Source organism: Mytilus trossulus, chromosome 5, assembly GCF_036588685.1.
Source record: "Mytilus trossulus isolate FHL-02 chromosome 5, PNRI_Mtr1.1.1.hap1, whole genome shotgun sequence".
NCBI lineage: Eukaryota > Metazoa > Mollusca > Bivalvia > Mytilida > Mytilidae > Mytilus > Mytilus trossulus.
In genome coordinates, this window is record NC_086377.1 from 45,881,571 (window position 1) to 45,903,705 (window position 22,135).

At 38.1% G+C, this 22,135-nt stretch overlaps 30 non-coding genes across 30 annotated transcripts; 15 read left to right on the forward strand and 15 right to left on the reverse strand.

Annotated features, from left to right (window-relative positions):
• Nucleotides 1-489: 489 nt before the first annotated feature.
• Nucleotides 490-561, reverse strand: Trnae-uuc (transfer RNA glutamic acid (anticodon UUC)). The gene has a single exon. It is a non-coding gene; the product is annotated as a tRNA-Glu (tRNA).
• A 667-nt stretch (nucleotides 562-1,228) lies between these two features.
• Trnag-gcc (transfer RNA glycine (anticodon GCC)) lies at nucleotides 1,229-1,299 on the forward strand. The gene has a single exon. It is a non-coding gene; the product is annotated as a tRNA-Gly (tRNA).
• A 631-nt stretch (nucleotides 1,300-1,930) lies between these two features.
• On the reverse strand, nucleotides 1,931-2,002 carry Trnae-uuc (transfer RNA glutamic acid (anticodon UUC)). Its single transcript has one exon. It is a non-coding gene; the product is annotated as a tRNA-Glu (tRNA).
• A 667-nt stretch (nucleotides 2,003-2,669) lies between these two features.
• Trnag-gcc (transfer RNA glycine (anticodon GCC)) lies at nucleotides 2,670-2,740 on the forward strand. The gene has a single exon. It is a non-coding gene; the product is annotated as a tRNA-Gly (tRNA).
• Nucleotides 2,741-3,371: 631 nt separating this feature from the next.
• Trnae-uuc (transfer RNA glutamic acid (anticodon UUC)) lies at nucleotides 3,372-3,443 on the reverse strand. The gene has a single exon. It is a non-coding gene; the product is annotated as a tRNA-Glu (tRNA).
• A 667-nt stretch (nucleotides 3,444-4,110) lies between these two features.
• Trnag-gcc (transfer RNA glycine (anticodon GCC)) lies at nucleotides 4,111-4,181 on the forward strand. Its single transcript has one exon. It is a non-coding gene; the product is annotated as a tRNA-Gly (tRNA).
• A 631-nt stretch (nucleotides 4,182-4,812) lies between these two features.
• On the reverse strand, nucleotides 4,813-4,884 carry Trnae-uuc (transfer RNA glutamic acid (anticodon UUC)). The gene has a single exon. It is a non-coding gene; the product is annotated as a tRNA-Glu (tRNA).
• A 667-nt stretch (nucleotides 4,885-5,551) lies between these two features.
• Trnag-gcc (transfer RNA glycine (anticodon GCC)) lies at nucleotides 5,552-5,622 on the forward strand. The gene has a single exon. It is a non-coding gene; the product is annotated as a tRNA-Gly (tRNA).
• A 631-nt stretch (nucleotides 5,623-6,253) lies between these two features.
• On the reverse strand, nucleotides 6,254-6,325 carry Trnae-uuc (transfer RNA glutamic acid (anticodon UUC)). Its single transcript has one exon. It is a non-coding gene; the product is annotated as a tRNA-Glu (tRNA).
• Nucleotides 6,326-6,992: 667 nt separating this feature from the next.
• Trnag-gcc (transfer RNA glycine (anticodon GCC)) lies at nucleotides 6,993-7,063 on the forward strand. The gene has a single exon. It is a non-coding gene; the product is annotated as a tRNA-Gly (tRNA).
• A 631-nt stretch (nucleotides 7,064-7,694) lies between these two features.
• On the reverse strand, nucleotides 7,695-7,766 carry Trnae-uuc (transfer RNA glutamic acid (anticodon UUC)). The gene has a single exon. It is a non-coding gene; the product is annotated as a tRNA-Glu (tRNA).
• Nucleotides 7,767-8,432: 666 nt separating this feature from the next.
• On the forward strand, nucleotides 8,433-8,503 carry Trnag-gcc (transfer RNA glycine (anticodon GCC)). Its single transcript has one exon. It is a non-coding gene; the product is annotated as a tRNA-Gly (tRNA).
• Nucleotides 8,504-9,134: 631 nt separating this feature from the next.
• On the reverse strand, nucleotides 9,135-9,206 carry Trnae-uuc (transfer RNA glutamic acid (anticodon UUC)). Its single transcript has one exon. It is a non-coding gene; the product is annotated as a tRNA-Glu (tRNA).
• A 667-nt stretch (nucleotides 9,207-9,873) lies between these two features.
• On the forward strand, nucleotides 9,874-9,944 carry Trnag-gcc (transfer RNA glycine (anticodon GCC)). Its single transcript has one exon. It is a non-coding gene; the product is annotated as a tRNA-Gly (tRNA).
• Nucleotides 9,945-10,575: 631 nt separating this feature from the next.
• On the reverse strand, nucleotides 10,576-10,647 carry Trnae-uuc (transfer RNA glutamic acid (anticodon UUC)). Its single transcript has one exon. It is a non-coding gene; the product is annotated as a tRNA-Glu (tRNA).
• Nucleotides 10,648-11,313: 666 nt separating this feature from the next.
• On the forward strand, nucleotides 11,314-11,384 carry Trnag-gcc (transfer RNA glycine (anticodon GCC)). The gene has a single exon. It is a non-coding gene; the product is annotated as a tRNA-Gly (tRNA).
• A 631-nt stretch (nucleotides 11,385-12,015) lies between these two features.
• Trnae-uuc (transfer RNA glutamic acid (anticodon UUC)) lies at nucleotides 12,016-12,087 on the reverse strand. Its single transcript has one exon. It is a non-coding gene; the product is annotated as a tRNA-Glu (tRNA).
• Nucleotides 12,088-12,753: 666 nt separating this feature from the next.
• Trnag-gcc (transfer RNA glycine (anticodon GCC)) lies at nucleotides 12,754-12,824 on the forward strand. The gene has a single exon. It is a non-coding gene; the product is annotated as a tRNA-Gly (tRNA).
• A 631-nt stretch (nucleotides 12,825-13,455) lies between these two features.
• On the reverse strand, nucleotides 13,456-13,527 carry Trnae-uuc (transfer RNA glutamic acid (anticodon UUC)). Its single transcript has one exon. It is a non-coding gene; the product is annotated as a tRNA-Glu (tRNA).
• Nucleotides 13,528-14,193: 666 nt separating this feature from the next.
• Trnag-gcc (transfer RNA glycine (anticodon GCC)) lies at nucleotides 14,194-14,264 on the forward strand. The gene has a single exon. It is a non-coding gene; the product is annotated as a tRNA-Gly (tRNA).
• A 631-nt stretch (nucleotides 14,265-14,895) lies between these two features.
• Trnae-uuc (transfer RNA glutamic acid (anticodon UUC)) lies at nucleotides 14,896-14,967 on the reverse strand. The gene has a single exon. It is a non-coding gene; the product is annotated as a tRNA-Glu (tRNA).
• Nucleotides 14,968-15,633: 666 nt separating this feature from the next.
• Trnag-gcc (transfer RNA glycine (anticodon GCC)) lies at nucleotides 15,634-15,704 on the forward strand. Its single transcript has one exon. It is a non-coding gene; the product is annotated as a tRNA-Gly (tRNA).
• Nucleotides 15,705-16,335: 631 nt separating this feature from the next.
• Trnae-uuc (transfer RNA glutamic acid (anticodon UUC)) lies at nucleotides 16,336-16,407 on the reverse strand. Its single transcript has one exon. It is a non-coding gene; the product is annotated as a tRNA-Glu (tRNA).
• Nucleotides 16,408-17,073: 666 nt separating this feature from the next.
• Trnag-gcc (transfer RNA glycine (anticodon GCC)) lies at nucleotides 17,074-17,144 on the forward strand. Its single transcript has one exon. It is a non-coding gene; the product is annotated as a tRNA-Gly (tRNA).
• Nucleotides 17,145-17,775: 631 nt separating this feature from the next.
• Trnae-uuc (transfer RNA glutamic acid (anticodon UUC)) lies at nucleotides 17,776-17,847 on the reverse strand. The gene has a single exon. It is a non-coding gene; the product is annotated as a tRNA-Glu (tRNA).
• A 666-nt stretch (nucleotides 17,848-18,513) lies between these two features.
• Trnag-gcc (transfer RNA glycine (anticodon GCC)) lies at nucleotides 18,514-18,584 on the forward strand. The gene has a single exon. It is a non-coding gene; the product is annotated as a tRNA-Gly (tRNA).
• A 631-nt stretch (nucleotides 18,585-19,215) lies between these two features.
• Trnae-uuc (transfer RNA glutamic acid (anticodon UUC)) lies at nucleotides 19,216-19,287 on the reverse strand. Its single transcript has one exon. It is a non-coding gene; the product is annotated as a tRNA-Glu (tRNA).
• Nucleotides 19,288-19,953: 666 nt separating this feature from the next.
• Nucleotides 19,954-20,024, forward strand: Trnag-gcc (transfer RNA glycine (anticodon GCC)). The gene has a single exon. It is a non-coding gene; the product is annotated as a tRNA-Gly (tRNA).
• A 631-nt stretch (nucleotides 20,025-20,655) lies between these two features.
• On the reverse strand, nucleotides 20,656-20,727 carry Trnae-uuc (transfer RNA glutamic acid (anticodon UUC)). Its single transcript has one exon. It is a non-coding gene; the product is annotated as a tRNA-Glu (tRNA).
• Nucleotides 20,728-21,393: 666 nt separating this feature from the next.
• On the forward strand, nucleotides 21,394-21,464 carry Trnag-gcc (transfer RNA glycine (anticodon GCC)). The gene has a single exon. It is a non-coding gene; the product is annotated as a tRNA-Gly (tRNA).
• The last annotated feature ends 671 nt before the right edge of the window (nucleotides 21,465-22,135 follow it).

The window sequence follows — 22,135 nt, forward strand, 5'->3', positions numbered from 1 at the left end:
AATACAACGCCTCTCCTCTTTTTACGTAGAGGTCAATCTTGAATAAGATACAAATAAATTGTCGAGAACGCCTTTTATAAGTGTGCCAGGAGTGAATGGCTCCGGTGCTACCATTTTTAGCAATTGAGGGGAATCGTAGAGAGAGTGGCAAACACAGGAATTACGTGATCGTATCTAAGAGGGGATAATGTCATAACAACTGACTAAATGACAAGAAATGCATAAAACATAAACATGACTCTTAAACATAAAGTCATTATTTGTTAAAGTACATTCTTTTGCAGGTGTGATGGTTACCCATCTCATTTCAGTCAGTGTCATTTAAAGACCTAATCATGTTAAGGCACAAAACAGCGGCAGATGCAAACTGCTAGATAACATACGTTGCGAGGAACAATTGCAATTTGTTCGCTCTGATGAGTATGTGAATCCTGCATATCGTTTTCGTGACTTTTGACATTTGTTTCCTCCAATCACAAAAAATTAAAGCTCCGATGCCGGGAATCGAACCCGGGCCGTCTGGGTGAAAACCAGAAATCCTAACCACTAGACCACATCGGACTTAGTATAACTTGCTTAATTTAAGCTATATATAAAAGAGTCCTTACCCAGCCTAATACATTTATGATTGTGTCAACATATGATAACTGTGATTTAGCTGACAGAATGACAGGATAGTATTCAAAGCTCACAAAACTAGACCAGTCGGTAAATATTAGATGCAGAAACGTACAATTGGTAAAGGGCGAAGTTATGCATTTAGCTTATAATTACATGGAGTATGAAAATTAGCATGTACCATATGTCGACTTTACCGAGTTCTAGTTGTCTGTCATGGAAACCGCAACAGAAATCATGTCAAATTACAGAACTTTTCGTTTTGCGATTAGGTCTTCTTTGAAAGACTTGAGGTTAGTTATCCCTTTAAGATCACGATTTTTTTTTTTAACTACGCGGGTATAAGCTTATATTTAAGTTTCAAATTATACACGAAGCCGACAGTAGCGTTTTTTCTGGTCATTATATTTCAACCTCCAGTTGATATTCAATGATATGCTGCAGCTGAACAAATGAGATCTAAATTATCGCCGATTTCCTCTTTTCAAATGTATTTGTGCCGTACGTGTTTCTACCGACAATTTCAGTATCATATTAACATGCATTTATACCATACATATCAGGTAACATGTGTCCTTATATGATCAAGTTTAACATGAGGTAGTCATAAGCATCGGTGGTTCAGTGGTAGAATGCTCGCCTGCCACGCGGGCGGCCCGGGTTCGATTCCCGGCCGATGCATTTCTTTTTTGACTCTTTCAAGGTTTTCAATTGATTAAGAGGACGGTGGAATTCGCGACACATAATCGTATCATCCACGGATATATAATGGGCATTGCTGGTAATTCACGTAAAAACAAATTCATTTGATGACATCCTTTCAAATACAACGCCTCTCCTCTTTTTACGTAGAGGTCAATCTTGAATAAGATACAAATAAATTGTCGAGAACGCCTTTTATAAGTGTGCCAGGAGTGAATGGCTCCGGTGCTACCATTTTTAGCAATTGAGGGGAATCGTAGAGAGAGTGGCAAACACAGGAATTACGTGATCGTATCTAAGAGGGGATAATGTCATAACAACTGACTAAATGACAAGAAATGCATAAAACATAAACATGACTCTTAAACATAAAGTCATTATTTGTTAAAGTACATTCTTTTGCAGGTGTGATGGTTACCCATCTCATTTCAGTCAGTGTCATTTAAAGACCTAATCATGTTAAGGCACAAAACAGCGGCAGATGCAAACTGCTAGATAACATACGTTGCGAGGAACAATTGCAATTTGTTCGCTCTGATGAGTATGTGAATCCTGCATATCGTTTTCGTGACTTTTGACATTTGTTTCCTCCAATCACAAAAAATTAAAGCTCCGATGCCGGGAATCGAACCCGGGCCGTCTGGGTGAAAACCAGAAATCCTAACCACTAGACCACATCGGACTTAGTATAACTTGCTTAATTTAAGCTATATATAAAAGAGTCCTTACCCAGCCTAATACATTTATGATTGTGTCAACATATGATAACTGTGATTTAGCTGACAGAATGACAGGATAGTATTCAAAGCTCACAAAACTAGACCAGTCGGTAAATATTAGATGCAGAAACGTACAATTGGTAAAGGGCGAAGTTATGCATTTAGCTTATAATTACATGGAGTATGAAAATTAGCATGTACCATATGTCGACTTTACCGAGTTCTAGTTGTCTGTCATGGAAACCGCAACAGAAATCATGTCAAATTACAGAACTTTTCGTTTTGCGATTAGGTCTTCTTTGAAAGACTTGAGGTTAGTTATCCCTTTAAGATCACGATTTTTTTTTTTAACTACGCGGGTATAAGCTTATATTTAAGTTTCAAATTATACACGAAGCCGACAGTAGCGTTTTTTCTGGTCATTATATTTCAACCTCCAGTTGATATTCAATGATATGCTGCAGCTGAACAAATGAGATCTAAATTATCGCCGATTTCCTCTTTTCAAATGTATTTGTGCCGTACGTGTTTCTACCGACAATTTCAGTATCATATTAACATGCATTTATACCATACATATCAGGTAACATGTGTCCTTATATGATCAAGTTTAACATGAGGTAGTCATAAGCATCGGTGGTTCAGTGGTAGAATGCTCGCCTGCCACGCGGGCGGCCCGGGTTCGATTCCCGGCCGATGCATTTCTTTTTTGACTCTTTCAAGGTTTTCAATTGATTAAGAGGACGGTGGAATTCGCGACACATAATCGTATCATCCACGGATATATAATGGGCATTGCTGGTAATTCACGTAAAAACAAATTCATTTGATGACATCCTTTCAAATACAACGCCTCTCCTCTTTTTACGTAGAGGTCAATCTTGAATAAGATACAAATAAATTGTCGAGAACGCCTTTTATAAGTGTGCCAGGAGTGAATGGCTCCGGTGCTACCATTTTTAGCAATTGAGGGGAATCGTAGAGAGAGTGGCAAACACAGGAATTACGTGATCGTATCTAAGAGGGGATAATGTCATAACAACTGACTAAATGACAAGAAATGCATAAAACATAAACATGACTCTTAAACATAAAGTCATTATTTGTTAAAGTACATTCTTTTGCAGGTGTGATGGTTACCCATCTCATTTCAGTCAGTGTCATTTAAAGACCTAATCATGTTAAGGCACAAAACAGCGGCAGATGCAAACTGCTAGATAACATACGTTGCGAGGAACAATTGCAATTTGTTCGCTCTGATGAGTATGTGAATCCTGCATATCGTTTTCGTGACTTTTGACATTTGTTTCCTCCAATCACAAAAAATTAAAGCTCCGATGCCGGGAATCGAACCCGGGCCGTCTGGGTGAAAACCAGAAATCCTAACCACTAGACCACATCGGACTTAGTATAACTTGCTTAATTTAAGCTATATATAAAAGAGTCCTTACCCAGCCTAATACATTTATGATTGTGTCAACATATGATAACTGTGATTTAGCTGACAGAATGACAGGATAGTATTCAAAGCTCACAAAACTAGACCAGTCGGTAAATATTAGATGCAGAAACGTACAATTGGTAAAGGGCGAAGTTATGCATTTAGCTTATAATTACATGGAGTATGAAAATTAGCATGTACCATATGTCGACTTTACCGAGTTCTAGTTGTCTGTCATGGAAACCGCAACAGAAATCATGTCAAATTACAGAACTTTTCGTTTTGCGATTAGGTCTTCTTTGAAAGACTTGAGGTTAGTTATCCCTTTAAGATCACGATTTTTTTTTTTAACTACGCGGGTATAAGCTTATATTTAAGTTTCAAATTATACACGAAGCCGACAGTAGCGTTTTTTCTGGTCATTATATTTCAACCTCCAGTTGATATTCAATGATATGCTGCAGCTGAACAAATGAGATCTAAATTATCGCCGATTTCCTCTTTTCAAATGTATTTGTGCCGTACGTGTTTCTACCGACAATTTCAGTATCATATTAACATGCATTTATACCATACATATCAGGTAACATGTGTCCTTATATGATCAAGTTTAACATGAGGTAGTCATAAGCATCGGTGGTTCAGTGGTAGAATGCTCGCCTGCCACGCGGGCGGCCCGGGTTCGATTCCCGGCCGATGCATTTCTTTTTTGACTCTTTCAAGGTTTTCAATTGATTAAGAGGACGGTGGAATTCGCGACACATAATCGTATCATCCACGGATATATAATGGGCATTGCTGGTAATTCACGTAAAAACAAATTCATTTGATGACATCCTTTCAAATACAACGCCTCTCCTCTTTTTACGTAGAGGTCAATCTTGAATAAGATACAAATAAATTGTCGAGAACGCCTTTTATAAGTGTGCCAGGAGTGAATGGCTCCGGTGCTACCATTTTTAGCAATTGAGGGGAATCGTAGAGAGAGTGGCAAACACAGGAATTACGTGATCGTATCTAAGAGGGGATAATGTCATAACAACTGACTAAATGACAAGAAATGCATAAAACATAAACATGACTCTTAAACATAAAGTCATTATTTGTTAAAGTACATTCTTTTGCAGGTGTGATGGTTACCCATCTCATTTCAGTCAGTGTCATTTAAAGACCTAATCATGTTAAGGCACAAAACAGCGGCAGATGCAAACTGCTAGATAACATACGTTGCGAGGAACAATTGCAATTTGTTCGCTCTGATGAGTATGTGAATCCTGCATATCGTTTTCGTGACTTTTGACATTTGTTTCCTCCAATCACAAAAAATTAAAGCTCCGATGCCGGGAATCGAACCCGGGCCGTCTGGGTGAAAACCAGAAATCCTAACCACTAGACCACATCGGACTTAGTATAACTTGCTTAATTTAAGCTATATATAAAAGAGTCCTTACCCAGCCTAATACATTTATGATTGTGTCAACATATGATAACTGTGATTTAGCTGACAGAATGACAGGATAGTATTCAAAGCTCACAAAACTAGACCAGTCGGTAAATATTAGATGCAGAAACGTACAATTGGTAAAGGGCGAAGTTATGCATTTAGCTTATAATTACATGGAGTATGAAAATTAGCATGTACCATATGTCGACTTTACCGAGTTCTAGTTGTCTGTCATGGAAACCGCAACAGAAATCATGTCAAATTACAGAACTTTTCGTTTTGCGATTAGGTCTTCTTTGAAAGACTTGAGGTTAGTTATCCCTTTAAGATCACGATTTTTTTTTTTAACTACGCGGGTATAAGCTTATATTTAAGTTTCAAATTATACACGAAGCCGACAGTAGCGTTTTTTCTGGTCATTATATTTCAACCTCCAGTTGATATTCAATGATATGCTGCAGCTGAACAAATGAGATCTAAATTATCGCCGATTTCCTCTTTTCAAATGTATTTGTGCCGTACGTGTTTCTACCGACAATTTCAGTATCATATTAACATGCATTTATACCATACATATCAGGTAACATGTGTCCTTATATGATCAAGTTTAACATGAGGTAGTCATAAGCATCGGTGGTTCAGTGGTAGAATGCTCGCCTGCCACGCGGGCGGCCCGGGTTCGATTCCCGGCCGATGCATTTCTTTTTTGACTCTTTCAAGGTTTTCAATTGATTAAGAGGACGGTGGAATTCGCGACACATAATCGTATCATCCACGGATATATAATGGGCATTGCTGGTAATTCACGTAAAAACAAATTCATTTGATGACATCCTTTCAAATACAACGCCTCTCCTCTTTTTACGTAGAGGTCAATCTTGAATAAGATACAAATAAATTGTCGAGAACGCCTTTTATAAGTGTGCCAGGAGTGAATGGCTCCGGTGCTACCATTTTTAGCAATTGAGGGGAATCGTAGAGAGAGTGGCAAACACAGGAATTACGTGATCGTATCTAAGAGGGGATAATGTCATAACAACTGACTAAATGACAAGAAATGCATAAAACATAAACATGACTCTTAAACATAAAGTCATTATTTGTTAAAGTACATTCTTTTGCAGGTGTGATGGTTACCCATCTCATTTCAGTCAGTGTCATTTAAAGACCTAATCATGTTAAGGCACAAAACAGCGGCAGATGCAAACTGCTAGATAACATACGTTGCGAGGAACAATTGCAATTTGTTCGCTCTGATGAGTATGTGAATCCTGCATATCGTTTTCGTGACTTTTGACATTTGTTTCCTCCAATCACAAAAAATTAAAGCTCCGATGCCGGGAATCGAACCCGGGCCGTCTGGGTGAAAACCAGAAATCCTAACCACTAGACCACATCGGACTTAGTATAACTTGCTTAATTTAAGCTATATATAAAAGAGTCCTTACCCAGCCTAATACATTTATGATTGTGTCAACATATGATAACTGTGATTTAGCTGACAGAATGACAGGATAGTATTCAAAGCTCACAAAACTAGACCAGTCGGTAAATATTAGATGCAGAAACGTACAATTGGTAAAGGGCGAAGTTATGCATTTAGCTTATAATTACATGGAGTATGAAAATTAGCATGTACCATATGTCGACTTTACCGAGTTCTAGTTGTCTGTCATGGAAACCGCAACAGAAATCATGTCAAATTACAGAACTTTTCGTTTTGCGATTAGGTCTTCTTTGAAAGACTTGAGGTTAGTTATCCCTTTAAGATCACGATTTTTTTTTTTAACTACGCGGGTATAAGCTTATATTTAAGTTTCAAATTATACACGAAGCCGACAGTAGCGTTTTTTCTGGTCATTATATTTCAACCTCCAGTTGATATTCAATGATATGCTGCAGCTGAACAAATGAGATCTAAATTATCGCCGATTTCCTCTTTTCAAATGTATTTGTGCCGTACGTGTTTCTACCGACAATTTCAGTATCATATTAACATGCATTTATACCATACATATCAGGTAACATGTGTCCTTATATGATCAAGTTTAACATGAGGTAGTCATAAGCATCGGTGGTTCAGTGGTAGAATGCTCGCCTGCCACGCGGGCGGCCCGGGTTCGATTCCCGGCCGATGCATTTCTTTTTTGACTCTTTCAAGGTTTTCAATTGATTAAGAGGACGGTGGAATTCGCGACACATAATCGTATCATCCACGGATATATAATGGGCATTGCTGGTAATTCACGTAAAAACAAATTCATTTGATGACATCCTTTCAAATACAACGCCTCTCCTCTTTTTACGTAGAGGTCAATCTTGAATAAGATACAAATAAATTGTCGAGAACGCCTTTTATAAGTGTGCCAGGAGTGAATGGCTCCGGTGCTACCATTTTTAGCAATTGAGGGGAATCGTAGAGAGAGTGGCAAACACAGGAATTACGTGATCGTATCTAAGAGGGGATAATGTCATAACAACTGACTAAATGACAAGAAATGCATAAAACATAAACATGACTCTTAAACATAAAGTCATTATTTGTTAAAGTACATTCTTTTGCAGGTGTGATGGTTACCCATCTCATTTCAGTCAGTGTCATTTAAAGACCTAATCATGTTAAGGCACAAAACAGCGGCAGATGCAAACTGCTAGATAACATACGTTGCGAGGAACAATTGCAATTTGTTCGCTCTGATGAGTATGTGAATCCTGCATATCGTTTTCGTGACTTTTGACATTTGTTTCCTCCAATCACAAAAAATTAAAGCTCCGATGCCGGGAATCGAACCCGGGCCGTCTGGGTGAAAACCAGAAATCCTAACCACTAGACCACATCGGACTTAGTATAACTTGCTTAATTTAAGCTATATATAAAAGAGTCCTTACCCAGCCTAATACATTTATGATTGTGTCAACATATGATAACTGTGATTTAGCTGACAGAATGACAGGATAGTATTCAAAGCTCACAAAACTAGACCAGTCGGTAAATATTAGATGCAGAAACGTACAATTGGTAAAGGGCGAAGTTATGCATTTAGCTTATAATTACATGGAGTATGAAAATTAGCATGTACCATATGTCGACTTTACCGAGTTCTAGTTGTCTGTCATGGAAACCGCAACAGAAATCATGTCAAATTACAGAACTTTTCGTTTTGCGATTAGGTCTTCTTTGAAAGACTTGAGGTTAGTTATCCCTTTAAGATCACGATTTTTTTTTTAACTACGCGGGTATAAGCTTATATTTAAGTTTCAAATTATACACGAAGCCGACAGTAGCGTTTTTTCTGGTCATTATATTTCAACCTCCAGTTGATATTCAATGATATGCTGCAGCTGAACAAATGAGATCTAAATTATCGCCGATTTCCTCTTTTCAAATGTATTTGTGCCGTACGTGTTTCTACCGACAATTTCAGTATCATATTAACATGCATTTATACCATACATATCAGGTAACATGTGTCCTTATATGATCAAGTTTAACATGAGGTAGTCATAAGCATCGGTGGTTCAGTGGTAGAATGCTCGCCTGCCACGCGGGCGGCCCGGGTTCGATTCCCGGCCGATGCATTTCTTTTTTGACTCTTTCAAGGTTTTCAATTGATTAAGAGGACGGTGGAATTCGCGACACATAATCGTATCATCCACGGATATATAATGGGCATTGCTGGTAATTCACGTAAAAACAAATTCATTTGATGACATCCTTTCAAATACAACGCCTCTCCTCTTTTTACGTAGAGGTCAATCTTGAATAAGATACAAATAAATTGTCGAGAACGCCTTTTATAAGTGTGCCAGGAGTGAATGGCTCCGGTGCTACCATTTTTAGCAATTGAGGGGAATCGTAGAGAGAGTGGCAAACACAGGAATTACGTGATCGTATCTAAGAGGGGATAATGTCATAACAACTGACTAAATGACAAGAAATGCATAAAACATAAACATGACTCTTAAACATAAAGTCATTATTTGTTAAAGTACATTCTTTTGCAGGTGTGATGGTTACCCATCTCATTTCAGTCAGTGTCATTTAAAGACCTAATCATGTTAAGGCACAAAACAGCGGCAGATGCAAACTGCTAGATAACATACGTTGCGAGGAACAATTGCAATTTGTTCGCTCTGATGAGTATGTGAATCCTGCATATCGTTTTCGTGACTTTTGACATTTGTTTCCTCCAATCACAAAAAATTAAAGCTCCGATGCCGGGAATCGAACCCGGGCCGTCTGGGTGAAAACCAGAAATCCTAACCACTAGACCACATCGGACTTAGTATAACTTGCTTAATTTAAGCTATATATAAAAGAGTCCTTACCCAGCCTAATACATTTATGATTGTGTCAACATATGATAACTGTGATTTAGCTGACAGAATGACAGGATAGTATTCAAAGCTCACAAAACTAGACCAGTCGGTAAATATTAGATGCAGAAACGTACAATTGGTAAAGGGCGAAGTTATGCATTTAGCTTATAATTACATGGAGTATGAAAATTAGCATGTACCATATGTCGACTTTACCGAGTTCTAGTTGTCTGTCATGGAAACCGCAACAGAAATCATGTCAAATTACAGAACTTTTCGTTTTGCGATTAGGTCTTCTTTGAAAGACTTGAGGTTAGTTATCCCTTTAAGATCACGATTTTTTTTTTTAACTACGCGGGTATAAGCTTATATTTAAGTTTCAAATTATACACGAAGCCGACAGTAGCGTTTTTTCTGGTCATTATATTTCAACCTCCAGTTGATATTCAATGATATGCTGCAGCTGAACAAATGAGATCTAAATTATCGCCGATTTCCTCTTTTCAAATGTATTTGTGCCGTACGTGTTTCTACCGACAATTTCAGTATCATATTAACATGCATTTATACCATACATATCAGGTAACATGTGTCCTTATATGATCAAGTTTAACATGAGGTAGTCATAAGCATCGGTGGTTCAGTGGTAGAATGCTCGCCTGCCACGCGGGCGGCCCGGGTTCGATTCCCGGCCGATGCATTTCTTTTTTGACTCTTTCAAGGTTTTCAATTGATTAAGAGGACGGTGGAATTCGCGACACATAATCGTATCATCCACGGATATATAATGGGCATTGCTGGTAATTCACGTAAAAACAAATTCATTTGATGACATCCTTTCAAATACAACGCCTCTCCTCTTTTTACGTAGAGGTCAATCTTGAATAAGATACAAATAAATTGTCGAGAACGCCTTTTATAAGTGTGCCAGGAGTGAATGGCTCCGGTGCTACCATTTTTAGCAATTGAGGGGAATCGTAGAGAGAGTGGCAAACACAGGAATTACGTGATCGTATCTAAGAGGGGATAATGTCATAACAACTGACTAAATGACAAGAAATGCATAAAACATAAACATGACTCTTAAACATAAAGTCATTATTTGTTAAAGTACATTCTTTTGCAGGTGTGATGGTTACCCATCTCATTTCAGTCAGTGTCATTTAAAGACCTAATCATGTTAAGGCACAAAACAGCGGCAGATGCAAACTGCTAGATAACATACGTTGCGAGGAACAATTGCAATTTGTTCGCTCTGATGAGTATGTGAATCCTGCATATCGTTTTCGTGACTTTTGACATTTGTTTCCTCCAATCACAAAAAATTAAAGCTCCGATGCCGGGAATCGAACCCGGGCCGTCTGGGTGAAAACCAGAAATCCTAACCACTAGACCACATCGGACTTAGTATAACTTGCTTAATTTAAGCTATATATAAAAGAGTCCTTACCCAGCCTAATACATTTATGATTGTGTCAACATATGATAACTGTGATTTAGCTGACAGAATGACAGGATAGTATTCAAAGCTCACAAAACTAGACCAGTCGGTAAATATTAGATGCAGAAACGTACAATTGGTAAAGGGCGAAGTTATGCATTTAGCTTATAATTACATGGAGTATGAAAATTAGCATGTACCATATGTCGACTTTACCGAGTTCTAGTTGTCTGTCATGGAAACCGCAACAGAAATCATGTCAAATTACAGAACTTTTCGTTTTGCGATTAGGTCTTCTTTGAAAGACTTGAGGTTAGTTATCCCTTTAAGATCACGATTTTTTTTTTAACTACGCGGGTATAAGCTTATATTTAAGTTTCAAATTATACACGAAGCCGACAGTAGCGTTTTTTCTGGTCATTATATTTCAACCTCCAGTTGATATTCAATGATATGCTGCAGCTGAACAAATGAGATCTAAATTATCGCCGATTTCCTCTTTTCAAATGTATTTGTGCCGTACGTGTTTCTACCGACAATTTCAGTATCATATTAACATGCATTTATACCATACATATCAGGTAACATGTGTCCTTATATGATAAAGTTTAACATGAGGTAGTCATAAGCATCGGTGGTTCAGTGGTAGAATGCTCGCCTGCCACGCGGGCGGCCCGGGTTCGATTCCCGGCCGATGCATTTCTTTTTTGACTCTTTCAAGGTTTTCAATTGATTAAGAGGACGGTGGAATTCGCGACACATAATCGTATCATCCACGGATATATAATGGGCATTGCTGGTAATTCACGTAAAAACAAATTCATTTGATGACATCCTTTCAAATACAACGCCTCTCCTCTTTTTACGTAGAGGTCAATCTTGAATAAGATACAAATAAATTGTCGAGAACGCCTTTTATAAGTGTGCCAGGAGTGAATGGCTCCGGTGCTACCATTTTTAGCAATTGAGGGGAATCGTAGAGAGAGTGGCAAACACAGGAATTACGTGATCGTATCTAAGAGGGGATAATGTCATAACAACTGACTAAATGACAAGAAATGCATAAAACATAAACATGACTCTTAAACATAAAGTCATTATTTGTTAAAGTACATTCTTTTGCAGGTGTGATGGTTACCCATCTCATTTCAGTCAGTGTCATTTAAAGACCTAATCATGTTAAGGCACAAAACAGCGGCAGATGCAAACTGCTAGATAACATACGTTGCGAGGAACAATTGCAATTTGTTCGCTCTGATGAGTATGTGAATCCTGCATATCGTTTTCGTGACTTTTGACATTTGTTTCCTCCAATCACAAAAAATTAAAGCTCCGATGCCGGGAATCGAACCCGGGCCGTCTGGGTGAAAACCAGAAATCCTAACCACTAGACCACATCGGACTTAGTATAACTTGCTTAATTTAAGCTATATATAAAAGAGTCCTTACCCAGCCTAATACATTTATGATTGTGTCAACATATGATAACTGTGATTTAGCTGACAGAATGACAGGATAGTATTCAAAGCTCACAAAACTAGACCAGTCGGTAAATATTAGATGCAGAAACGTACAATTGGTAAAGGGCGAAGTTATGCATTTAGCTTATAATTACATGGAGTATGAAAATTAGCATGTACCATATGTCGACTTTACCGAGTTCTAGTTGTCTGTCATGGAAACCGCAACAGAAATCATGTCAAATTACAGAACTTTTCGTTTTGCGATTAGGTCTTCTTTGAAAGACTTGAGGTTAGTTATCCCTTTAAGATCACGATTTTTTTTTTAACTACGCGGGTATAAGCTTATATTTAAGTTTCAAATTATACACGAAGCCGACAGTAGCGTTTTTTCTGGTCATTATATTTCAACCTCCAGTTGATATTCAATGATATGCTGCAGCTGAACAAATGAGATCTAAATTATCGCCGATTTCCTCTTTTCAAATGTATTTGTGCCGTACGTGTTTCTACCGACAATTTCAGTATCATATTAACATGCATTTATACCATACATATCAGGTAACATGTGTCCTTATATGATCAAGTTTAACATGAGGTAGTCATAAGCATCGGTGGTTCAGTGGTAGAATGCTCGCCTGCCACGCGGGCGGCCCGGGTTCGATTCCCGGCCGATGCATTTCTTTTTTGACTCTTTCAAGGTTTTCAATTGATTAAGAGGACGGTGGAATTCGCGACACATAATCGTATCATCCACGGATATATAATGGGCATTGCTGGTAATTCACGTAAAAACAAATTCATTTGATGACATCCTTTCAAATACAACGCCTCTCCTCTTTTTACGTAGAGGTCAATCTTGAATAAGATACAAATAAATTGTCGAGAACGCCTTTTATAAGTGTGCCAGGAGTGAATGGCTCCGGTGCTACCATTTTTAGCAATTGAGGGGAATCGTAGAGAGAGTGGCAAACACAGGAATTACGTGATCGTATCTAAGAGGGGATAATGTCATAACAACTGACTAAATGACAAGAAATGCATAAAACATAAACATGACTCTTAAACATAAAGTCATTATTTGTTAAAGTACATTCTTTTGCAGGTGTGATGGTTACCCATCTCATTTCAGTCAGTGTCATTTAAAGACCTAATCATGTTAAGGCACAAAACAGCGGCAGATGCAAACTGCTAGATAACATACGTTGCGAGGAACAATTGCAATTTGTTCGCTCTGATGAGTATGTGAATCCTGCATATCGTTTTCGTGACTTTTGACATTTGTTTCCTCCAATCACAAAAAATTAAAGCTCCGATGCCGGGAATCGAACCCGGGCCGTCTGGGTGAAAACCAGAAATCCTAACCACTAGACCACATCGGACTTAGTATAACTTGCTTAATTTAAGCTATATATAAAAGAGTCCTTACCCAGCCTAATACATTTATGATTGTGTCAACATATGATAACTGTGATTTAGCTGACAGAATGACAGGATAGTATTCAAAGCTCACAAAACTAGACCAGTCGGTAAATATTAGATGCAGAAACGTACAATTGGTAAAGGGCGAAGTTATGCATTTAGCTTATAATTACATGGAGTATGAAAATTAGCATGTACCATATGTCGACTTTACCGAGTTCTAGTTGTCTGTCATGGAAACCGCAACAGAAATCATGTCAAATTACAGAACTTTTCGTTTTGCGATTAGGTCTTCTTTGAAAGACTTGAGGTTAGTTATCCCTTTAAGATCACGATTTTTTTTTTAACTACGCGGGTATAAGCTTATATTTAAGTTTCAAATTATACACGAAGCCGACAGTAGCGTTTTTTCTGGTCATTATATTTCAACCTCCAGTTGATATTCAATGATATGCTGCAGCTGAACAAATGAGATCTAAATTATCGCCGATTTCCTCTTTTCAAATGTATTTGTGCCGTACGTGTTTCTACCGACAATTTCAGTATCATATTAACATGCATTTATACCATACATATCAGGTAACATGTGTCCTTATATGATCAAGTTTAACATGAGGTAGTCATAAGCATCGGTGGTTCAGTGGTAGAATGCTCGCCTGCCACGCGGGCGGCCCGGGTTCGATTCCCGGCCGATGCATTTCTTTTTTGACTCTTTCAAGGTTTTCAATTGATTAAGAGGACGGTGGAATTCGCGACACATAATCGTATCATCCACGGATATATAATGGGCATTGCTGGTAATTCACGTAAAAACAAATTCATTTGATGACATCCTTTCAAATACAACGCCTCTCCTCTTTTTACGTAGAGGTCAATCTTGAATAAGATACAAATAAATTGTCGAGAACGCCTTTTATAAGTGTGCCAGGAGTGAATGGCTCCGGTGCTACCATTTTTAGCAATTGAGGGGAATCGTAGAGAGAGTGGCAAACACAGGAATTACGTGATCGTATCTAAGAGGGGATAATGTCATAACAACTGACTAAATGACAAGAAATGCATAAAACATAAACATGACTCTTAAACATAAAGTCATTATTTGTTAAAGTACATTCTTTTGCAGGTGTGATGGTTACCCATCTCATTTCAGTCAGTGTCATTTAAAGACCTAATCATGTTAAGGCACAAAACAGCGGCAGATGCAAACTGCTAGATAACATACGTTGCGAGGAACAATTGCAATTTGTTCGCTCTGATGAGTATGTGAATCCTGCATATCGTTTTCGTGACTTTTGACATTTGTTTCCTCCAATCACAAAAAATTAAAGCTCCGATGCCGGGAATCGAACCCGGGCCGTCTGGGTGAAAACCAGAAATCCTAACCACTAGACCACATCGGACTTAGTATAACTTGCTTAATTTAAGCTATATATAAAAGAGTCCTTACCCAGCCTAATACATTTATGATTGTGTCAACATATGATAACTGTGATTTAGCTGACAGAATGACAGGATAGTATTCAAAGCTCACAAAACTAGACCAGTCGGTAAATATTAGATGCAGAAACGTACAATTGGTAAAGGGCGAAGTTATGCATTTAGCTTATAATTACATGGAGTATGAAAATTAGCATGTACCATATGTCGACTTTACCGAGTTCTAGTTGTCTGTCATGGAAACCGCAACAGAAATCATGTCAAATTACAGAACTTTTCGTTTTGCGATTAGGTCTTCTTTGAAAGACTTGAGGTTAGTTATCCCTTTAAGATCACGATTTTTTTTTTAACTACGCGGGTATAAGCTTATATTTAAGTTTCAAATTATACACGAAGCCGACAGTAGCGTTTTTTCTGGTCATTATATTTCAACCTCCAGTTGATATTCAATGATATGCTGCAGCTGAACAAATGAGATCTAAATTATCGCCGATTTCCTCTTTTCAAATGTATTTGTGCCGTACGTGTTTCTACCGACAATTTCAGTATCATATTAACATGCATTTATACCATACATATCAGGTAACATGTGTCCTTATATGATCAAGTTTAACATGAGGTAGTCATAAGCATCGGTGGTTCAGTGGTAGAATGCTCGCCTGCCACGCGGGCGGCCCGGGTTCGATTCCCGGCCGATGCATTTCTTTTTTGACTCTTTCAAGGTTTTCAATTGATTAAGAGGACGGTGGAATTCGCGACACATAATCGTATCATCCACGGATATATAATGGGCATTGCTGGTAATTCACGTAAAAACAAATTCATTTGATGACATCCTTTCAAATACAACGCCTCTCCTCTTTTTACGTAGAGGTCAATCTTGAATAAGATACAAATAAATTGTCGAGAACGCCTTTTATAAGTGTGCCAGGAGTGAATGGCTCCGGTGCTACCATTTTTAGCAATTGAGGGGAATCGTAGAGAGAGTGGCAAACACAGGAATTACGTGATCGTATCTAAGAGGGGATAATGTCATAACAACTGACTAAATGACAAGAAATGCATAAAACATAAACATGACTCTTAAACATAAAGTCATTATTTGTTAAAGTACATTCTTTTGCAGGTGTGATGGTTACCCATCTCATTTCAGTCAGTGTCATTTAAAGACCTAATCATGTTAAGGCACAAAACAGCGGCAGATGCAAACTGCTAGATAACATACGTTGCGAGGAACAATTGCAATTTGTTCGCTCTGATGAGTATGTGAATCCTGCATATCGTTTTCGTGACTTTTGACATTTGTTTCCTCCAATCACAAAAAATTAAAGCTCCGATGCCGGGAATCGAACCCGGGCCGTCTGGGTGAAAACCAGAAATCCTAACCACTAGACCACATCGGACTTAGTATAACTTGCTTAATTTAAGCTATATATAAAAGAGTCCTTACCCAGCCTAATACATTTATGATTGTGTCAACATATGATAACTGTGATTTAGCTGACAGAATGACAGGATAGTATTCAAAGCTCACAAAACTAGACCAGTCGGTAAATATTAGATGCAGAAACGTACAATTGGTAAAGGGCGAAGTTATGCATTTAGCTTATAATTACATGGAGTATGAAAATTAGCATGTACCATATGTCGACTTTACCGAGTTCTAGTTGTCTGTCATGGAAACCGCAACAGAAATCATGTCAAATTACAGAACTTTTCGTTTTGCGATTAGGTCTTCTTTGAAAGACTTGAGGTTAGTTATCCCTTTAAGATCACGATTTTTTTTTTAACTACGCGGGTATAAGCTTATATTTAAGTTTCAAATTATACACGAAGCCGACAGTAGCGTTTTTTCTGGTCATTATATTTCAACCTCCAGTTGATATTCAATGATATGCTGCAGCTGAACAAATGAGATCTAAATTATCGCCGATTTCCTCTTTTCAAATGTATTTGTGCCGTACGTGTTTCTACCGACAATTTCAGTATCATATTAACATGCATTTATACCATACATATCAGGTAACATGTGTCCTTATATGATCAAGTTTAACATGAGGTAGTCATAAGCATCGGTGGTTCAGTGGTAGAATGCTCGCCTGCCACGCGGGCGGCCCGGGTTCGATTCCCGGCCGATGCATTTCTTTTTTGACTCTTTCAAGGTTTTCAATTGATTAAGAGGACGGTGGAATTCGCGACACATAATCGTATCATCCACGGATATATAATGGGCATTGCTGGTAATTCACGTAAAAACAAATTCATTTGATGACATCCTTTCAAATACAACGCCTCTCCTCTTTTTACGTAGAGGTCAATCTTGAATAAGATACAAATAAATTGTCGAGAACGCCTTTTATAAGTGTGCCAGGAGTGAATGGCTCCGGTGCTACCATTTTTAGCAATTGAGGGGAATCGTAGAGAGAGTGGCAAACACAGGAATTACGTGATCGTATCTAAGAGGGGATAATGTCATAACAACTGACTAAATGACAAGAAATGCATAAAACATAAACATGACTCTTAAACATAAAGTCATTATTTGTTAAAGTACATTCTTTTGCAGGTGTGATGGTTACCCATCTCATTTCAGTCAGTGTCATTTAAAGACCTAATCATGTTAAGGCACAAAACAGCGGCAGATGCAAACTGCTAGATAACATACGTTGCGAGGAACAATTGCAATTTGTTCGCTCTGATGAGTATGTGAATCCTGCATATCGTTTTCGTGACTTTTGACATTTGTTTCCTCCAATCACAAAAAATTAAAGCTCCGATGCCGGGAATCGAACCCGGGCCGTCTGGGTGAAAACCAGAAATCCTAACCACTAGACCACATCGGACTTAGTATAACTTGCTTAATTTAAGCTATATATAAAAGAGTCCTTACCCAGCCTAATACATTTATGATTGTGTCAACATATGATAACTGTGATTTAGCTGACAGAATGACAGGATAGTATTCAAAGCTCACAAAACTAGACCAGTCGGTAAATATTAGATGCAGAAACGTACAATTGGTAAAGGGCGAAGTTATGCATTTAGCTTATAATTACATGGAGTATGAAAATTAGCATGTACCATATGTCGACTTTACCGAGTTCTAGTTGTCTGTCATGGAAACCGCAACAGAAATCATGTCAAATTACAGAACTTTTCGTTTTGCGATTAGGTCTTCTTTGAAAGACTTGAGGTTAGTTATCCCTTTAAGATCACGATTTTTTTTTTAACTACGCGGGTATAAGCTTATATTTAAGTTTCAAATTATACACGAAGCCGACAGTAGCGTTTTTTCTGGTCATTATATTTCAACCTCCAGTTGATATTCAATGATATGCTGCAGCTGAACAAATGAGATCTAAATTATCGCCGATTTCCTCTTTTCAAATGTATTTGTGCCGTACGTGTTTCTACCGACAATTTCAGTATCATATTAACATGCATTTATACCATACATATCAGGTAACATGTGTCCTTATATGATCAAGTTTAACATGAGGTAGTCATAAGCATCGGTGGTTCAGTGGTAGAATGCTCGCCTGCCACGCGGGCGGCCCGGGTTCGATTCCCGGCCGATGCATTTCTTTTTTGACTCTTTCAAGGTTTTCAATTGATTAAGAGGACGGTGGAATTCGCGACACATAATCGTATCATCCACGGATATATAATGGGCATTGCTGGTAATTCACGTAAAAACAAATTCATTTGATGACATCCTTTCAAATACAACGCCTCTCCTCTTTTTACGTAGAGGTCAATCTTGAATAAGATACAAATAAATTGTCGAGAACGCCTTTTATAAGTGTGCCAGGAGTGAATGGCTCCGGTGCTACCATTTTTAGCAATTGAGGGGAATCGTAGAGAGAGTGGCAAACACAGGAATTACGTGATCGTATCTAAGAGGGGATAATGTCATAACAACTGACTAAATGACAAGAAATGCATAAAACATAAACATGACTCTTAAACATAAAGTCATTATTTGTTAAAGTACATTCTTTTGCAGGTGTGATGGTTACCCATCTCATTTCAGTCAGTGTCATTTAAAGACCTAATCATGTTAAGGCACAAAACAGCGGCAGATGCAAACTGCTAGATAACATACGTTGCGAGGAACAATTGCAATTTGTTCGCTCTGATGAGTATGTGAATCCTGCATATCGTTTTCGTGACTTTTGACATTTGTTTCCTCCAATCACAAAAAATTAAAGCTCCGATGCCGGGAATCGAACCCGGGCCGTCTGGGTGAAAACCAGAAATCCTAACCACTAGACCACATCGGACTTAGTATAACTTGCTTAATTTAAGCTATATATAAAAGAGTCCTTACCCAGCCTAATACATTTATGATTGTGTCAACATATGATAACTGTGATTTAGCTGACAGAATGACAGGATAGTATTCAAAGCTCACAAAACTAGACCAGTCGGTAAATATTAGATGCAGAAACGTACAATTGGTAAAGGGCGAAGTTATGCATTTAGCTTATAATTACATGGAGTATGAAAATTAGCATGTACCATATGTCGACTTTACCGAGTTCTAGTTGTCTGTCATGGAAACCGCAACAGAAATCATGTCAAATTACAGAACTTTTCGTTTTGCGATTAGGTCTTCTTTGAAAGACTTGAGGTTAGTTATCCCTTTAAGATCACGATTTTTTTTTTAACTACGCGGGTATAAGCTTATATTTAAGTTTCAAATTATACACGAAGCCGACAGTAGCGTTTTTTCTGGTCATTATATTTCAACCTCCAGTTGATATTCAATGATATGCTGCAGCTGAACAAATGAGATCTAAATTATCGCCGATTTCCTCTTTTCAAATGTATTTGTGCCGTACGTGTTTCTACCGACAATTTCAGTATCATATTAACATGCATTTATACCATACATATCAGGTAACATGTGTCCTTATATGATCAAGTTTAACATGAGGTAGTCATAAGCATCGGTGGTTCAGTGGTAGAATGCTCGCCTGCCACGCGGGCGGCCCGGGTTCGATTCCCGGCCGATGCATTTCTTTTTTGACTCTTTCAAGGTTTTCAATTGATTAAGAGGACGGTGGAATTCGCGACACATAATCGTATCATCCACGGATATATAATGGGCATTGCTGGTAATTCACGTAAAAACAAATTCATTTGATGACATCCTTTCAAATACAACGCCTCTCCTCTTTTTACGTAGAGGTCAATCTTGAATAAGATACAAATAAATTGTCGAGAACGCCTTTTATAAGTGTGCCAGGAGTGAATGGCTCCGGTGCTACCATTTTTAGCAATTGAGGGGAATCGTAGAGAGAGTGGCAAACACAGGAATTACGTGATCGTATCTAAGAGGGGATAATGTCATAACAACTGACTAAATGACAAGAAATGCATAAAACATAAACATGACTCTTAAACATAAAGTCATTATTTGTTAAAGTACATTCTTTTGCAGGTGTGATGGTTACCCATCTCATTTCAGTCAGTGTCATTTAAAGACCTAATCATGTTAAGGCACAAAACAGCGGCAGATGCAAACTGCTAGATAACATACGTTGCGAGGAACAATTGCAATTTGTTCGCTCTGATGAGTATGTGAATCCTGCATATCGTTTTCGTGACTTTTGACATTTGTTTCCTCCAATCACAAAAAATTAAAGCTCCGATGCCGGGAATCGAACCCGGGCCGTCTGGGTGAAAACCAGAAATCCTAACCACTAGACCACATCGGACTTAGTATAACTTGCTTAATTTAAGCTATATATAAAAGAGTCCTTACCCAGCCTAATACATTTATGATTGTGTCAACATATGATAACTGTGATTTAGCTGACAGAATGACAGGATAGTATTCAAAGCTCACAAAACTAGACCAGTCGGTAAATATTAGATGCAGAAACGTACAATTGGTAAAGGGCGAAGTTATGCATTTAGCTTATAATTACATGGAGTATGAAAATTAGCATGTACCATATGTCGACTTTACCGAGTTCTAGTTGTCTGTCATGGAAACCGCAACAGAAATCATGTCAAATTACAGAACTTTTCGTTTTGCGATTAGGTCTTCTTTGAAAGACTTGAGGTTAGTTATCCCTTTAAGATCACGATTTTTTTTTTAACTACGCGGGTATAAGCTTATATTTAAGTTTCAAATTATACACGAAGCCGACAGTAGCGTTTTTTCTGGTCATTATATTTCAACCTCCAGTTGATATTCAATGATATGCTGCAGCTGAACAAATGAGATCTAAATTATCGCCGATTTCCTCTTTTCAAATGTATTTGTGCCGTACGTGTTTCTACCGACAATTTCAGTATCATATTAACATGCATTTATACCATACATATCAGGTAACATGTGTCCTTATATGATCAAGTTTAACATGAGGTAGTCATAAGCATCGGTGGTTCAGTGGTAGAATGCTCGCCTGCCACGCGGGCGGCCCGGGTTCGATTCCCGGCCGATGCATTTCTTTTTTGACTCTTTCAAGGTTTTCAATTGATTAAGAGGACGGTGGAATTCGCGACACATAATCGTATCATCCACGGATATATAATGGGCATTGCTGGTAATTCACGTAAAAACAAATTCATTTGATGACATCCTTTCAAATACAACGCCTCTCCTCTTTTTACGTAGAGGTCAATCTTGAATAAGATACAAATAAATTGTCGAGAACGCCTTTTATAAGTGTGCCAGGAGTGAATGGCTCCGGTGCTACCATTTTTAGCAATTGAGGGGAATCGTAGAGAGAGTGGCAAACACAGGAATTACGTGATCGTATCTAAGAGGGGATAATGTCATAACAACTGACTAAATGACAAGAAATGCATAAAACATAAACATGACTCTTAAACATAAAGTCATTATTTGTTAAAGTACATTCTTTTGCAGGTGTGATGGTTACCCATCTCATTTCAGTCAGTGTCATTTAAAGACCTAATCATGTTAAGGCACAAAACAGCGGCAGATGCAAACTGCTAGATAACATACGTTGCGAGGAACAATTGCAATTTGTTCGCTCTGATGAGTATGTGAATCCTGCATATCGTTTTCGTGACTTTTGACATTTGTTTCCTCCAATCACAAAAAATTAAAGCTCCGATGCCGGGAATCGAACCCGGGCCGTCTGGGTGAAA